General features: G+C 45.8%; 2 gene segments (V, D, J or C); one reads left to right on the forward strand and one right to left on the reverse strand.

The window, feature by feature from the left end:
* Nucleotides 1-17,115, reverse strand: part of LOC110972317 (immunoglobulin kappa light chain-like) — a 238,184-nt gene that overhangs the window by 176,449 nt on the left and 44,620 nt on the right.
* The window catches only part of LOC127531752 (Ig kappa-b4 chain C region-like), a 112,452-nt gene that overhangs the window by 89,124 nt on the left and 6,213 nt on the right, over nt 1-17,115 (forward strand).

The following is a 17,115-nucleotide window of genomic DNA, read 5'->3' on the forward strand; positions in this document are numbered from 1 at the left end:
TAAATATTGAAACAATAAATACCACTCCATGTCTACATTCAATTTCAGATTTAGACTGCATCTATAGTTAGAGGTGTAGCCAACATGAAAACCAGAGAGTTGTCTATGGGTGAAAAACAAACATTTATGAAGCTGAGAGAAGATGAAATATCAATCACAGCCACTGAACAAACACTGACCATAGCCAGTACAACCATTTGGAATGTCCTGAAAAAGAAAGAAACTGCTGTTGTAACAGATGTCGAGCGGGTAGACCAATGAAAACAGCAGCAATTGACAACAGAAACATTGTGAGCACTGTAAAGAAAGACTCAAAAACAACAGTTAGTGGCATCAGCAACAACCTCCAGAGGGCAGGAATGAATAAACCACAATCTACTGTTTGCAGAAAACTTCATGAACAAAAGCAGAGGCTACTGTTGCATGTGCCCAATGATAACAGTATCCATCCAGGTGCCAGTGACTTTGATTGCACATAAACATTGTGCAAATACATGTAGGAAGAACTACGTAAGGTAATTTATTATTGCACTCGTTAGATAAAGGGCACCACCCTGCGGACGCAGGGAAATCAATAATTTAGGCAGAACCTCAAAGAAATTCCTGTATAAATGCAGTTGATCAGTGTCATATCAGAAAGGCCAGAATTCTCGGTTAAATTGACCTCATGTTCTTACACACAGAAACTCACAAGACTGTAAATTGGTCTAAAATGAAAACATCTATTTACTATTCTACTAAACAATACAGGTGAACTCTATATACAGTGAGTAATGTGTGTGTGTGTGTGTGTGTGAGTGTGTGTGCGTGCGTGTGTATGTGGGAGGGTGTGTGTGTGTGTGTGTGTGTGTGTGTGTGTGTGTGTGTGTGTGTGTGCGGTGAGGAGATTCAAATCTGCATATTAAGATAGGATTATGGTAAGAGGAAGCCAGATAGCACGATCTGACTCAATAAAACGATAATTTGGACTAAAAACGATTTGTAAAAGAATAAATGGAGCGGCGGAATTTAATTAAGTGATTAGTAACATCAACCCAGAAAATCAGAATCAGAGAAGGGACGTGTGGGCCTGTGACGTCTTTACAACGCCTCTGGACTTTCCTGGTTCCGGAGTGTAGTATCATCGTTATGGCAACACATTGATGTCCTGCCGTGGGAGCTCTGTTCGGTGCAAGGAGATCTGGGCCAGCAGATCTCCGGTTTTCACAGCTGAGGGAGCCAGTGTCCGGTTGATGAAGTCACTTGATTAAAATGATGGCTCTCAGGCTTTGGCCGAGTAAAGCGGAGATGATACTTTTCGGCGCGATTCTCACTCGAAATTTGATCCCTTCTTTGTTCCAGAGAAGAGGAGCAGAGAGGAGAGATGGTCAAAAAAAATGGATTAAAATGTGTGATATTAACGCGCAAACATGATCTGTCTATTCCAGGGCTGACCCTGAGCATAGGCGAACCAGGTGGTCGCCTAGGGCGCCATCTGCTGGAGGGGGCGCCCATAGACATTAATGTCTATGGGGACGCCAAGTTGTTGTTAAAAAAACGCTCGTTATTTACGCTTATTTAATATGCCATGTGTTTTCTCGTAAATGATAAACAAATAATGTGAAATGTAAATATATACAGTGCCTTGTGAAAGTATTCGGCCCCCTTGAACTTTTCAACCTTTCGCCACATTTCAGGCTTCAAACATAAAGATATAAAATTTTAATTTTTTGTCAAGAATCAACAACAACTGGGACACAATCGTGAAGTGGAATGAAATTTATTGGATATTTTGTGCTTTTTTAACAAATAAAAAACTGAAAAGTGGGGTGTGCAATATTATTCGGCCCCTTTACTTTCAGTGCAGCAAACTCACTCCAGAAGTTCAGTGAGGATCTCTGAATGATCCAGTGTTTTCCTAAATGACTGATGATGATAAATAGAATCCACCTGTGTGTAATCAAGTCTCCGTACAAATGCACCTGCTCTGTGATAGTCTCAGGGTTCTGTTTAAAGTGCAGAGAGCATCATGAAGACCAAGGAACACACCAGGCAGGTCCGAGATACTGTTGTGAAGAAGTTTAAAGCCGGATTTGGATACAAAAAGATTTCCCAAGCTTTAAACATCTCAAGGAGCACTGTGCAAGCAATCATATTGAAATGGAAGGAGTATCAGACCACTGCAAATCTACCAGGACCCGGCCGTCCCTCTAAACTTTCACCTCGAACAAGGAGAAGACTGATCAGAGATGCAGCCAAGAGGCCCATGATCACTCTGGATGAACTGCAGAGATCTACAGCTGAGGTGGGAGAGTCTGTCCATAGGACAACAATCAGTCGTACGCTGCACAAATCTGGCCTTTATGGAAGAGTGGCAAGAAGAAAGCCATTTCTCAAAGATATCCATAAAAAGTCTCGTTTGAAGTTTGCCACAAGCCACCTGGGAGACACACCAAACATGTGGAAGAAGGTGCTCTGGTCAGATGAAACCAAAATGGAACTTTTTGGCCACAATGCAAAACGATATGTTTGACGTAAAAGCAACACAGCTCATCACCCTGAACACACCATCCCCACTGTCAAACATGGTGGTGGCAGCCTCATGGTTTGGGCCTGCTTTTCTTCAGCAGGGACAGGGAAGATGGTTAAAATTGATGGGAAGATGAATGGAGCCAAATACAGGACCATTCTGGAAGAAAACCTGTTGGAGTCTGCAAAAGACCTGAGACTGGGACGGAGATTTATCTTCCAACAGGACAATGATCCAAAACATAAAGCCAAATCTACAATGGAATGGTTCACAAATAAACGTATCCAGGTGTTAGAATGGCCAAGTCAAAGTCCAGACCTGAATCCAATGGAGAATCTGTGGGCAGAGCTGAAGACTGCTGTTCACAAACACTCTCCATCCAACCTCACTGAGCTGGAGCTGTTTTGCAAGGAAGAATGGGCAAGAATTTCAGTCTCTCGATGTGCAAAACTGATAGAGACATACCCCAAGCGACTTGCAGCTGTAATTGAAGCAAAAGGTGGCGCTACAAAGTATTAATGCAAGGGGGCCGAATAATATTGCATGCCCCACTTTTCAGGTTATTTGTTAAAAAAGTTTAAAATATCCAATAAATTTCGTTCCACTTCACGATTGTGTCCCACTTGTTGTTGATTCTTGACAAAAAATTAAAATTTGATATCTTTATGTTTGAAGCCTGAAATGTGGCGAAAGGTTGAAAAGTTCAAGGGGGCCGAATACTTTCACAAGGCACTGTATGTATTTATATATATTCGCAAGACTCTGTGATAATGACCTCCTGGCGCCCCCTCATCACCTCTCCCTAACCTGACCGGCGGCTGCTGCTGTTGTTTACATTGCAAACCGGTGAGTGGGGCATCATGGGTAGCGCATCTCAGATGTTTTATTGGAGACAAATGGTCGTCGTTATGGTTTTATTGACATTGTCAACAAATTTTTATTATGAAAAGGCATCCCAAACCATCAGGTGCTGCTTTCAGAAAGCGCAAAAAAGAAGAGGAGGAAAAGCAAGCCCAAAGTAGAGGTATGCATTTAAGATATAACATGCTTTTTGACTTTTTATTCAGACACAGCATCTAGTTGGCTAACGCTAGCTAAGTAAATGCAGCAACTGTATCAATAAACTTTAACAACATATCAAGTAACGCCAACTGTATATTATGCAGTATGACCATGGCATGCATGTCAGAAGTTTAACTTAAGTTCATGTAATTACTGTAATAACTAAATAACATGCAAAGCGAAGTTTAGTACATCACAATGCAAAATATACATGCAATGGTATGTTTATTGTAAAGGTACTGCAATGTACTGCTACAACTTAATGTATATTTTTTATTTGTATTTGTCCAGATGCACTGAGAAAATTTTTGCAGCCAGGACAGGCACCTGTAGATGCTGCTACAGAGGAAGCCTCAGTCTCTCTGTTTTCTGCACCTGAGGTTCTCATTGATAGTGAAGACTGTAAGTTTATTCAATAAAGGATTATGTCTGGAGTACTAATACTTCATATGATAATTATTGGATGTAATAATTATTATACAGACTAAATTATATTTTTATCAGTGTCAAGCTATAAATAAAGACCACAAACTGATTGATTTTGTGTTTTACACAGCAGCTGCTCGTCAAGCAGCAAGCAGCAGTACAGCAGCAAGTGAGACACAGCTTCAAAATGTAGATCCAGGTAAGTGTTACAGTAGTAGTCATTTTTGTTAACAATGTACAAATATTATGTAAACAGAAGCAAATCCATACTATACTATTTTTGGCATATGTACATGAATAATCACTCAGAAGTTGTAACAAAAAAATCAAAAAAAACACAAAAGGCACAATTCAGATGCCATTCTTACAGGTGGATGTTTTTAGTGTTTTACACAGCAGCTTCAAGTCAAACAGAAAGCAGCAACACAGCAGCAACTGAGACACAGTTTCAAGATGTAAATCCAAGTGAGTATTGCAGTACTAGATTTTGTGTTGTAAAAGTTAAAACTAAAAATAGAAAATCTGAAAACTTTTGTCTTCTGATTGAACTAAAACCATTGTATTAATGCCTCTATAGATGCCTAAATGATTTGTTGTGTATCTTTGATTCTCTTTCAAAAGAAGGACCCAGCACCACTAGCAGACTACATGTTTCAATCCACCAGCCTGAAGACACATCATCAACATCAACAGGTGCATGTGAGTCTGTCACACCAGCCCCACTGATGCAACTGATTGGCCCCCTCACCTGTCTAATCCAGAGAGGACTGAGTTAGTCAGTCAAGGGCCTTATGTGATAAAATCAGACTTCACATTCCAAAAAAACAAGATGGAAGAAGTTGCCGTCACCACTACTTCTATAGACGGTTAGTGAATGGGGAGAAGATGAAAAGAACGTGGCTGATGTATTCCAAAAAGAATGATACTTCATACTGTTTCTGTTGCAAGCTCTTCTCCCAGAAAACATTTAAACTAATCAGTGATGGTGTTAATGACTGGAAAAACTGCAGTGACATACTCAAAACACATGAGAACAGTCCTGAACATACAAAGAACATGGGATCATGGAAAGAACTGGAGTCCGGGATTAAAAAGGGCCAAACAATAGACAAAGTTGAACTTGCACTAATAAATTCTGAAAGGAGAAGGTGGCGAGAAATCCTCACTAGGTTGGTGGCAATCATTCAGTCATTGGCAAAGTGAAATATTGCTCTCAGGGGGTCCACAGACACAATGAACCAACCCAACAATGGGAATTTTCTAAAGGAAATGGAGCTTATGGCTCAGTTTGTCCCTGTGTTGAAGGAACATGTTTCAAAGGTGGGAGGAGGAGTGTGTGTGTGTGTGTGTGTGTGTGTGTGTGTGTGTGTGTGTGTGTGTGTGCGTGTGTGTGTGTGTGTGTGTGTGTGTGTGTGTAATTGTACATATTGTTTAAAATAATAATATTGTAAGAAATGAAGAAAAAAGACAAGAAATTTTAAATGTGTTGAGATGTGTTAACCCATCTATTAAGAGAGGGATGGGGGGCGTCATTGAACATTTTCGCTTCAGGCACCTGATGGTCTAGGGCCGCCCCTGGTCTATTCCTTACCATAATCCCGTTAAGCAAAAGTGGAACACATGTCGGATTATGCAGGTTAACAAGTATGGGAGTTATTTAATTAAATAAAACCTATATGTAACTGTGTTCTGGATATTAAAAATATATGTCACAGTGAAGATATGATAACATGTCATACATATGATAATGAATAATACAAAGATTAATAGTAAAACAATGGAATTCATTATGATATTATTGTGTTCTCCACCATCAATTCAATTCAATTCAATTTTATTTATATAGCGTCAATTACAGTCAACTCGTCTCAAGACGCTTTACAGAACCCAAATGCCTGACCCCCAGAGCAAGCCCAAAGGCGACAGTGGCAAGGAAAAACACCCTTTTAACAGGGAAGAAACCTCGAGCAGAACCTGGCTCTATATAGGGGGGACCCATCTGCCTGCTGGCCGGGCGGATTGAGAAGGACAGAAGAGGGCAAGGGGAGGGATGGGAGAAGAGGGAGGGGTGGGAAAGCAAGGAAAACACAACATCAGTGGGGCACTGTGGAAGAAATTGAATTAAACATCAAAAATCAATAATTTGAGTTCTATAAGGGATAGAAGTGTAATTTTTGAATATGTTAAAGATGAAGTCAGTTAAAGAAAGTGTGTCTCTACCATTCTCCAGAGGGCCATAAAATTTACTACTCTCTTATCAGATCCTAGTGGAAGGCAGAGAGATCTCCTGACTGGGGGGAAGGTTTGGTTAGAGCATGAATAAGGTGTTTGTCCAACTAAGCATTTAAGCATAAAATGATAGTTATTGTCTTTCAGAAAGGTTCTTCCAGATGTTAATGTTTTTGCAGGGAACTCCATCCTCTCTGCAGAAGGTCTGAATGTCCTTTACTGTAAATGAAAGCAATAAAGAAATACATGTTTCCCAATTCCTCCAGAAACTGGGGGGTTCTTCTTTCTGTAGGGAGAGAAGAGAGTCCTGTTCTTATCTGAGTTTGTCATCTCCTCTGGAATTCCTGTGTTCCTACATACAGAAGAAATACAGTTTCTGATGAGTATTGGCTCTCTTTGCTCCTATCTTGACTTATGTTCACGACTGGGCTTACTTCGTTGTATGCCAGAATAACAGCCAAATTTAATATTGTAACATCATGTAACTACTGTCCTAAATCTAAATAAACACACAATAACAAGACATGACACATGCAGCCTAAACACTAACTCCATATTTCAGCTTCTTGTATCATCAGGTCACTCTTACATCTGCTGATGGACACAATATTTATCTGTATCTCATCTAATATTAATTACTTCCATAGACTGTATATTAACAGTTTTTAATGTCACAATGTCCATCAACCACAATGTATATATGTACCAAATGAACTGCCAAATATAACTGCTTAACATTAGACCAGTTACTGAACACAACATATGCAAAACAACTGCTACCCGAGTAGTGGGTTATATGATATACTCTCACAAACTACTAAACACAATTTTGATGCACATGAAAGTAATGAGAGTGTTTGTTATGGTCACCCTCTTCACTGTGCATTGCTACTATGCATTGTTTCTTGTCACAAGGCTACAGCTACAGCTACAGCGTGCTGATGGGCCTATGTTAGTGGTAGTTAGCTTCCTTCTTTTCTGACATTTATCACATAGTAAACAAAAAACGCGCCACCACATTTTTAAGATAAATGTAACACAAATATATATATGGCACTTGCGCACTTTCCTCACCTGCAAATACAGAAGAAATGCAGTTTCTGATGAGTATTGGCTCTCTTTGCTGCTATCTTGACTACTCTCATGTTTACGACTGGGCTTACTTCCTTGTATGCCAGGAAAACGACGCCAATCTCTCACACTACAGAGCCAATACTAACTCCTACTGATAAAAATGAGTAGCGTCTTAAAATTACTTAGGATTATTTTTATGTGTGACACAAGGCCTTTCAGATTCTACTAATGCAAAAAAAATAATAATAGGGGTGGGACCAAACAAATTAGTAAAACTACTATTTCTGTACATCATATGAACTATTAAGATGTACAGGCTGCCACACTACACCAGAAGATGCAAACCACTCACTAGCAAGAAGAATAGGATGGTCAGGCTGGAATTCGCCAAAAAAGTACAGAGATGAGCCTTAGAAATTCTGTGATAAAGTTTTATGGACTGATGAGAAAAAGATGAACCTTTACCAAAGTAATGGAAAGACTAAAATTTGGAGAAAGAAAGCATCTGCTCATGATCCCAAACATACAAGTTCATCTGTGAAACACAGTGGAACCAAATGTCATGGTTTGGGCTTGCATGGCTTCTTCTGGGACGGCTCATTAATCTTTACTGAATATATAATACATGATGGTAGAAGCAAAATGAACTTGGAAGTGGACAGAAACATTTTGTCTGCCAATTTCAAGAAATATGCAACAACACCGATTGGTGGGTGCTACATCATGCAGCAAGATAATGACCCAAAGCACACTGCCAAAACAGCAAAGGAGTTCATCAGAGGCTGTCAGGCCTGTAGCGAGGAGGGTGGAAACGGTGGAAGAACTGGGATGGAGTGGTGGTGATTTAAAGGTTTTATTGTGAGGGAGAAAAGATGATTCTGGAGATGGAGGGCTGGACCTCCCGGTCTAGGTCTTGGACTGGGGTTCTGTGTTGGGATTCTTGTTGGTGGTGGATCGGGCTGGGGTTCGGGACCTGGTCTTGGCTGTGGTACTGTCTTGGCAGCGGTTCTGACTGCAGACCGTAATATCCTTGTGGCAGTGGGTTGCGATGGGGCTCTGGATTTGGTCTTGGCTGTGGTAATCTCTTGGCTGAGGGTCTAGCGGCGGTTCTGGGCTTGGTCCTGGCGGTGGTATCCTCTTGGCGGTGATTCAGACCGGTAGTGCGTGGGTTCCGAGCAGTTGAGACTGGTGAAGCAAGGAAAGGCAGAGTTACACACGGTTTTATGCAAACAACAACGAATCTTCAGAATCCAATTTCTGAGACAACTTGGTTTGGCTGGCGTGTCACTAACTGTGAGTAGTTTGAACAACAATCCGGCGAAGAGTGGATGTGACGACCGGCTTTTAACTGTCAGGGTGAGATGATGACGGAGTGGAGTCAGCTGCTCAGTCCAGGCTACGTGGCCAATCACCTGAGTGGCTCCAGCTGCTGCTGAAGCCACTCTGACCTGATTAATGAGGGTGAGAGAGAACCGGTACAAAGCAACACAGAAACACATGGCAACGGCAGAGCTCAAAAAACATGGCATGATATCAGGAAGGAAACCCCCACAAGGGTAAAAAAGGAGTCTGTAGCCAGCAAGGCAGGACGGGAGTCATGACAGAACCCCCCCTCAATGGGCGACTCTCGGCGCCCTTCGGGGCTTGTCAGGATGGGCGCGATGGAAATCGCGAATGAGATCCGGGTCCAAAATCCTGGCCTTGGGAACCCACAGGCGCTCCTCAGGTCCATACCCCTCCCAGTCCACCAGGTATTGCAGGCCCCGACCCCGGCGGCGAACATCCAAAAGGCGGGAGACCGTGTATACGGGGTCGCCGTCTAGCATACGCGGGGGCGGAGGAGCGGACACGGGAGGGGCCAGCGGGGCCTCCTGAACCGGTTTAAGCTGCGAGACATGAAACGTGGGATGGACCCTCATGGAACGTGGAAGATCCAACCGGACAGCGACTGGATTAACGATCTTGGAGATTGTAAATGGACCAACAAAACGAGGAGAGAGTTTTTTGGGGGATGCACGGAGGGGAAGGTGTTGGGTCTTCAACCAGACCCGTTGGCCAATGGAGTAGGTCGGCGCCTCGGACCGATGACGGTTGGCCTGATCCTGAGTGCGACGCGACGATCGGAGGAGAGCGGCACGTGCACGTCGCCATGTGCGTGCGCACCGGCGGAGATGGGCCCTGACTGAGGGCACCTCAATTGTCTCCTCCAGGGCCGGGAACACAGGTGGTTGGTAACCGTACAAGCACTGGAAGGGGGAGAGACCAGTAGCGGCGCTGGGAAGGGTGTTATGTGCATACTCCACCCAGGGGAGTTGCTTGCTCCAAGAGCCTGGGTTCTTGGAGGACGTGCATCTAAGGGCGGCCTCCATGGACTGGTTCAACCTCTCTGTCTGGCCATTACTCTGTGGGTGAAACCCCGAGGACAAACTAACCTTGACCCCGAGTGCAGTACAAAAGGCTTTCCAGACAGCCGACGTGAACTGCGGACCCCGGTCCGAAACTATATCCCTTGGCAGACCATGAGCCCGAAAGACATGGTGGACGAGCAGATCGGCCGTTTCTATGGCAGAGGGAAGTTTAGGCAAGGGAATCAGATGAGCGAACTTTGAGAATCGATCTATGATAGATAGTATAACAGACTGACCTTGTGACTGAGGCAACCCGGTGACGAAGTCAAGGGCTATATGTGACCATGGTCGTCTTGGGATTTTCAGAGGATGGAGATGACCCACGGCCGGCTGTGTGGACGTCTTATTTTGGGCGCAGACAGAGCAGGCAGCGACAAAGTCTCGACAATCCCCAGCCATGGAAGGCCACCAGAACCGCCGCCGGAGATTTGATAAAGTCCTGAACTCCCCCGGGTGGCAGGCGAACTGGCTGGAGTGAACCCACTGTAGAACCTCCGAGCGGGCAGATTCGGGGACGAACAGAGTTCCTGGGGGGCCCGCTTCGGGGAATACTTGGTTCTGTTGAGCTCGTTTCACTACTGATTCTATATTCCAATTAAGACAGGCCAGGTGGCAAGGGGACAGGATGGGCTCCGGGATCTTAGGAGAGGCATCGTTAGAGAAGATGCGGGACAAGGCATCGGGTTTGCCATTGCGTGACCCAGGACGATAGGCTAATGTAAACTGGAATCGATCAAAGAATAGTGACCACCTGGCCTGTCTAGGGTTTAGTCGTTTGGCGGTCTGCAGGTATTGGAGGTTCTTATGATCAGTCCAAACCAGAAAGGGAAGTTCCGCTCCCTCCAGCCAGTGACGCCACTCCTCCAGCGCCAATTTGACTGCTAACAACTCCCGATTACCGACATCATAGTTCCTCTCGGCCAGTGACAGTTTACGTGAGAAGAAGGCGCATGGATGAAGCTTCCCATCCCCGCCGGCACGCTGAGATAGCACCGCTCCCACTCCGGCGTCCGAAGCGTCGACCTCCACAATGAATTGTTTGGTCGGGTCTGGTTGAATGAGAACTGGGGAAGAGACAAACAGAGATTTTAACGTGACAAAGGCATGCTTAGCGGCAGGTGTCCAGACAAACGGAATAGCGGCGGACGTGAGTGCGGTTAAGGGGGAAGCGATCTGACTGTAGTTACGAATGAAGCGGCGGTAGAAGTTGGCAAAGCCCAGGAACCGCTGAAGCCGTTTGCGGTCCCCGGGCTCCGGCCACTCAACCACCGCCGCTACTTTGGCGGGTCCATCCTGACCTCTCCCGCGGCAATGATGTAACCCAGGAAGGACACCGATACTGCATGAAAAACGCACTTTTCAGCTTTGACGAAAAGACGGTTCTCGAGCAGACGCCCGAGAACCATCCTCACGTGCCGTCGGTGCTCCTCCAGGCCGCGGGAGAAGATCAGGATGTCGTCGAGGTAGACGAAAACGAACCGGTCCAGGAAGTCCCTCAGGACGTCATTGACGAGATGCTGGAAGACGGCCGGGGCATTGGTCAAACCGAAAGGCATGACACAGTACTCAAAATGCCCCAATGGAGTGTTAAAGGCCGTCTTCCACTCATCCCCCTCCCGTATCCGCACCAGATGATAAGCATTTCTGAGGTCTAATTTTGAGAAGATCGAGGCGCCGTGTAGGGGAGTAAAGGCTGAGTCTATGAGGGGAAGGGAGTATTTGTTCCGAACGGTGATTTCATTTAATCTTTTGTAGTCCACGCATGGTCTGAGTCCGCCGTCCTTTTTTCCCACAAAAAAGGTTCCAGCCCCGACTGGAGATGTGGACGGACGGATCAGACCGGCCGCTAGCGATTCTTTGATATACGTTTCCATAGCAGCTCTTTCTGGTTTTGAGAGGTTATACAACCGACCTCTAGGAAGGGGGGCTCCCTCAAACAGATCTATGGCGCAGTCGTACGGCCTATGTGGAGGCAGAGACACGGCTCGGTCTTTATCGAAAACGGAAGCCAAATCGTGGTATTCTGTGGGAACGTTGGTCAAATCGGGAGGTAACGACCGCGGTTTTGTTTCCGAATCCCCTGGGTTTTGGGCGGATACTAGACACTTGGCATGACAGTCTGAACTCCAAGTCAAAATTTTCCCTAGCTGCCAGTCTACTTGGGGATTATGAAGTTTTAACCATGGATAGCCCAGGACAATAGGCGAATTTAAACCGGAAAGTACAAAAAATACGAGTGATTCAACGTGATTGCCTGAGGTTCTGAGGGTGACTGGGACAGTTTGGGCACTCACCTGGGCTAAACGGCGACCATTGAGAGACAAGGCACATAAAGGTGGTTTTATGGGTTCAGTAGGTAACGACAGTTGACTGACCAGAGCTTCATCAATGAAGTTGCCCTCGGCTCCAGAGTCCACCAGAGCCCCTACTGTGGACCGGTGCGTCTTCCAGCATAAAGACGCAGGTACCTGGAGATGAGTCAAAAAAGGGGAGAGAGAGGTTTGGCTCACCCGGACCCCCCCAGACCGAGGTGAGCCGTGACGTTTCCCGGCCTGGATGGGCATGTGGCCACTAGGTGTCCCCGTTCTCCACAGTAAAAGCAGGCTCCTCTCTTTAGACGTTCCGCTCGCTCCTCCGGGGATATGCGAGCCCGACCCAGCTGCATGGGCTCCTCTCCTGACGTTGGAGTAACCGGAACAGAGAGATTCCCACGTGGAGGAGGAAGGGACGGCACTATGGAGCCGGAGTCGCGGAACCGAGGACCAGGGCGAGGGTGGACTGGGGGGGAAAGCGAGACACCTGTGGGTTCGTATGCCTTTTCTCTCTTCTTCTTTCTCTCAGACGGTTGTCCAAGATGATTGCCTTGTCTATGAGTGAATCTAAATCCTCGATTTCGTCTCGGTGAGCCAACTCGTCTTTTAGTTCCTCGCTCAATCCTCTGAGAAACTGAAACCGTAAGGCTGAATCGTTCCAGTCCACGGCGGCTGCTAATGTCCGGAACTCCACCGCGTAATCTGCAACACTTTGTCCGCCTTGGCTGAGGCTTCCCAGCCTCTTCATGGCGTCCGCTCCGCGCACCGGGTGGTCAAAGGCGCGCTTCATTTCCTCCGTGAAGGCGGCATATGAAGCACAGGCTGGTCTCTTATTTTGCCAAACCGCTGATCCCCACCGAAGCGCTGCTCCTGTCAATAAGCCCAGGGTATAGGAGATCTTTTGCTCATCGGTACGAAAGGTCTGTGGCTGTGCGCTAAAAACTAGGGAAACCTGCATAAGGAAGTCACCGCAGCCTCCTTGATTCCCAGCGTAGCGCTCGGGGATAGGCATCTTGGGTTCCGGAAAAATGGTCCGAGGCGTGGCGATAGGTTCAGGGCTCGGTGGTGGTAGATTCGGTGGGGGGACCGGTGGTGGTTGTGGACTGGAGAGTTGAGCCAGAACGGTGGTAATCTGGTGCAGCTGGGCTGTCATACTTCCCATCTGCTCGGTCAGAAGACGGCTCGAAACCCCCAGATCGTGGAGGGCTTGGCTATGCTGGTCTAAAACAGAAGGAGCGGTTGCTACCTGGGTCATTTGGTCAGAAAGGGAATGAAGCTGGGTTGTTACCTGATTTCCTGCTTCTACTAGCTCCCTTAAAGTCTTGCTGTGTTGCCCCAATAGTTGACCATGGATGGAGACTGCGTGCAGAACCTGGGAAGGGGAAGGTTCGTCTGGACCCATGTTCTCCGTTTCCATTTTGTTGGCCGGATTGTTCTGTCAGGCCTGTAGCGAGGAGGGTGGAAACGGTGGAAGAACTGGGATGGAGTGGTGGTGATTTAAAGGTTTTATTGTGAGGGAGAAAAGATGATTCTGGAGATGGAGGGCTGGACCTCCCGGTCTAGGTCTTGGACTGGGGTTCTGTGTTGGGATTCTTGTTGGTGGTGGATCGGGCTGGGGTTCGGGACCTGGTCTTGGCTGTGGTACTGTCTTGGCAGCGGTTCTGACTGCAGACCGTAATATCCTTGTGGCAGTGGGTTGCGATGGGGCTCTGGATTTGGTCTTGGCTGTGGTAATCTCTTGGCTGAGGGTCTAGCGGCGGTTCTGGGCTTGGTCCTGGCGGTGGTATCCTCTTGGCGGTGATTCAGACCGGTAGTGCGTGGGTTCCGAGCAGTTGAGACTGGTGAAGCAAGGAAAGGCAGAGTTACACACGGTTTTATGCAAACAACAACGAATCTTCAGAATCCAATTTCTGAGACAACTTGGTTTGGCTGGCGTGTCACTAACTGTGAGTAGTTTGAACAACAATCCGGCGAAGAGTGGATGTGACGACCGGCTTTTAACTGTCAGGGTGAGATGATGACGGAGTGGAGTCAGCTGCTCAGTCCAGGCCACGTGGCCAATCACCTGAGTGGCTCCAGCTGCTGCTGAAGCCACTCTGACCTGATTAATGAGGGTGAGAGAGAACCGGTACAAAGCAACACAGAAACACATGGCAACGGCAGAGCTCAAAAAACATGGCATGATATCAGGAAGGAAACCCCCACAAGGGTAAAAAAGGAGTCTGTAGCCAGCAAGGCAGGACGGGAGTCATGACAGAGGCAAGAAGTGGAAGGTTTTAGATTGGCAAAGTCAATCTCTGGACTTAAACCCAATAGTACTGCATTTTACCTGCTAAAGTCCAAAAAACCAACAACTGAAAGAGGCTGTTGTGAAAGCCTGGTAAAGCATCACAAAAGAAGAATGCAACAGTTTGGTGATGTCAGTGGGTCACAGGCTTGATTCTATTATTGCAAGCAAAGGATTTTAAAATAAGCATTAAATCGTATTCATTTTATGTCAGGCCAGCGGCAGCTGGGCCTAGTTAAGTGCTTCTCTGCTGCTTTGTATCTTCTCTATCTCTCTCCCTTCTCTAGGTTTGGCTCAGCAGGCAGGAGTGGCAACAGGTGTTCCTTATTCGTAATCATGATCACTGGGCGAGGGAGCAGCTGGGAACGGCTCATCAGATCTTCGCCACTTCCTTTATAAGCAGACGCCACTCGGTTCTCTGTGCCGGATCGTAGCAATGCCTGTAATCATTCACCCGATAACTTTCACCATCAGTCTTACCTCAGTTGTTCCTAACTCTGTTCTCTGCTTCCCTCTCTAGTTTCCGGTTCAGCCGCTCCAGTCCACGCTTCGCCCAGGATCGCCATTGTCACTCCGTCTGTCGTTAACTCGAGGATACTCAGCTGAGACGTTCCAGTCATCCGGCATCCTCCCCACTCACCAATGGTTGCCTTCCACCTACAGCCACACGGATCGCCGGCCGACTGCTAAACACCACTCAGCCCTGGAACCCAGTCCGAGCATCCTGCCTCTTCTGTTGTTAAGTAACTGAGAAAAACCGATTGTTTGCCTGAGTCGAAAACTAGTACGAGAGTAGCATGTAAAGCTTGTCGATTTTTATTAAAGTTAAACCTCGCCTAAATGAACTCTTTGATATTGAGAAACCACCGTAATGCTTTGTATTCTGCTTTGTTAGTAATTCGTGGATTTCATACGTAATGATAATTCTTTTGATTTGGAGATTTTGTGCTAGTGAACTCGTTCTCCAAGCCGCTAGTCTGCGCTACCTTCGTTTGTTGCTTGTTTAGTTCTTCCTCGTTAAACTTCCTGTTCTTCGTCACATGCTTGGGACTTGTAGTCCATTTTGAGAAAAGATTAAATTTCATTCACTTTAAAACCTGCTGCGCCTGAGCTCCTCCATAATCCGTAACACTTTAATCTGTTTTAAGTCTATCTGTTCCAATATTTTTGCTCACCTAAAAATGTGAATGCCTGTTACAAATAATGCTCTCTTCTAAGTTGTGAATCAGATCCAGAGGTAAATACCTAGAAATTAAAGTTAAAATGTTGATTTCTTGTCTCATATTCATCATTTGATGTGAAACTCAAATGTTTTTGGTCTACAGCAAAAATAAAGGAATTGCCTCACTGTTCCAATACCTTTGGAGGGGATTGAACACACAGGATTCATAGTATGACCACTATAAACAGTATGAACAATGTATAGGACATGAGATGTTGCATATATGCAGTATAGACACAGTATGAACGCTATCAACAGTGTATATGGTATAAGGATGTAGAGACATACAGTTTGTACATAGTTTGAAATCTGGGGTGAACATGGAAGGTGGATGTTGGGGTGTTGGGGGAAGTGCTGGTATTCCATGGAAGATGGAGGACGGAATGTGAAGGGGGTGTGTGAAGGAAAAATTGTAGGTAATAGGTCATTTTGAACCAACATACAGAAGGTCACCCTTTGACCCCAATTGTGGAGGCTGATTCTACTCCTAGTGGTCCACCACCATTAACCACACGGTGGAGAATCAACAGATGCACCTGGAGCATCTCCTGTTGGAGAGGGCTTCTCACTTCCTGGGCCTGCTGGACGACTTCCCAATAAACCCCCAAAACTTGATACACTCACCGATGCAGCACCAGCACCGTACACTTACACTGATACACGAAGACAAGAGCAGAACACAAAGACGACGGACTGCTTGGACTGCTCCTCTCACATAAACACTGATAACTTGCAGAGACGCAAGAAAGGAGAAATTGACTCTACGGACTCGGATTCTGGTTATCAGCCTACAACGAATGGAACGACAAGAATATCTTTTTTCTGCTCCAAAACAAGGTGTAGGGAAAATGATTGTTTTGTTGTCTATCCAGGTTATGATTCGGAAGGGAACTGGACCTGGAACATCCTAGACCCGGATCTGGTAACGGTATCTATTTTTATTTATTTATTTATTTTTGTCCTGTCCGGCAACAGAGCAGGCAGAAGGAGGATCTGGCTGCTGCATTGTGCCATACAAGTTTGCTTTTCCAGGGGGAGTTTATAAGTATAAGACTCCCCTTGATACTGTACAGTAATTTATTTAGTTTGAATACTTGTTGATTAGTTAAATATACATAAGTTTGCCGGACCTGACAGGGGAAAGGCAGGAAGAGAGAAACGAGAAAAGAGGAAGAAAAACAAAAAAAACAACAACAAGGGGGGATAGTGAAGAGAAAAGGAAGAGTGTAAGAATACAATTATCTTTCAATTGAAACCGACACAACAGACAACAAGCTAGTACACCTTAACAAAGACACACTGGAACGGGTTTTGTTAGGAAGCACAGCTAGTAATTATTCAGATCATCTATGTGAAACAAACAAACTGAGGAAACATGTCTTTTGATATTTTGGCACCAGGGCAAACTTAACACCCCACAAGACAACATGGTTGCTATGCATGGTTACATGCAGAGTACGGTGCAATTGTGACTGTGATCATGCAACTATGACCTCTGACCTCCCTAAAGGCCAGAAGCGGGCCCGAGAGCCCACAAGACCCAGGCGAGCCGGCAGCAATCCCAGAGTAGAGATCCGAGCCACCAA

Source organism: Acanthochromis polyacanthus, chromosome 2 (assembly GCF_021347895.1).
Source record: "Acanthochromis polyacanthus isolate Apoly-LR-REF ecotype Palm Island chromosome 2, KAUST_Apoly_ChrSc, whole genome shotgun sequence".
Classification (NCBI taxonomy): Eukaryota; Metazoa; Chordata; class Actinopteri; family Pomacentridae; genus Acanthochromis; species Acanthochromis polyacanthus.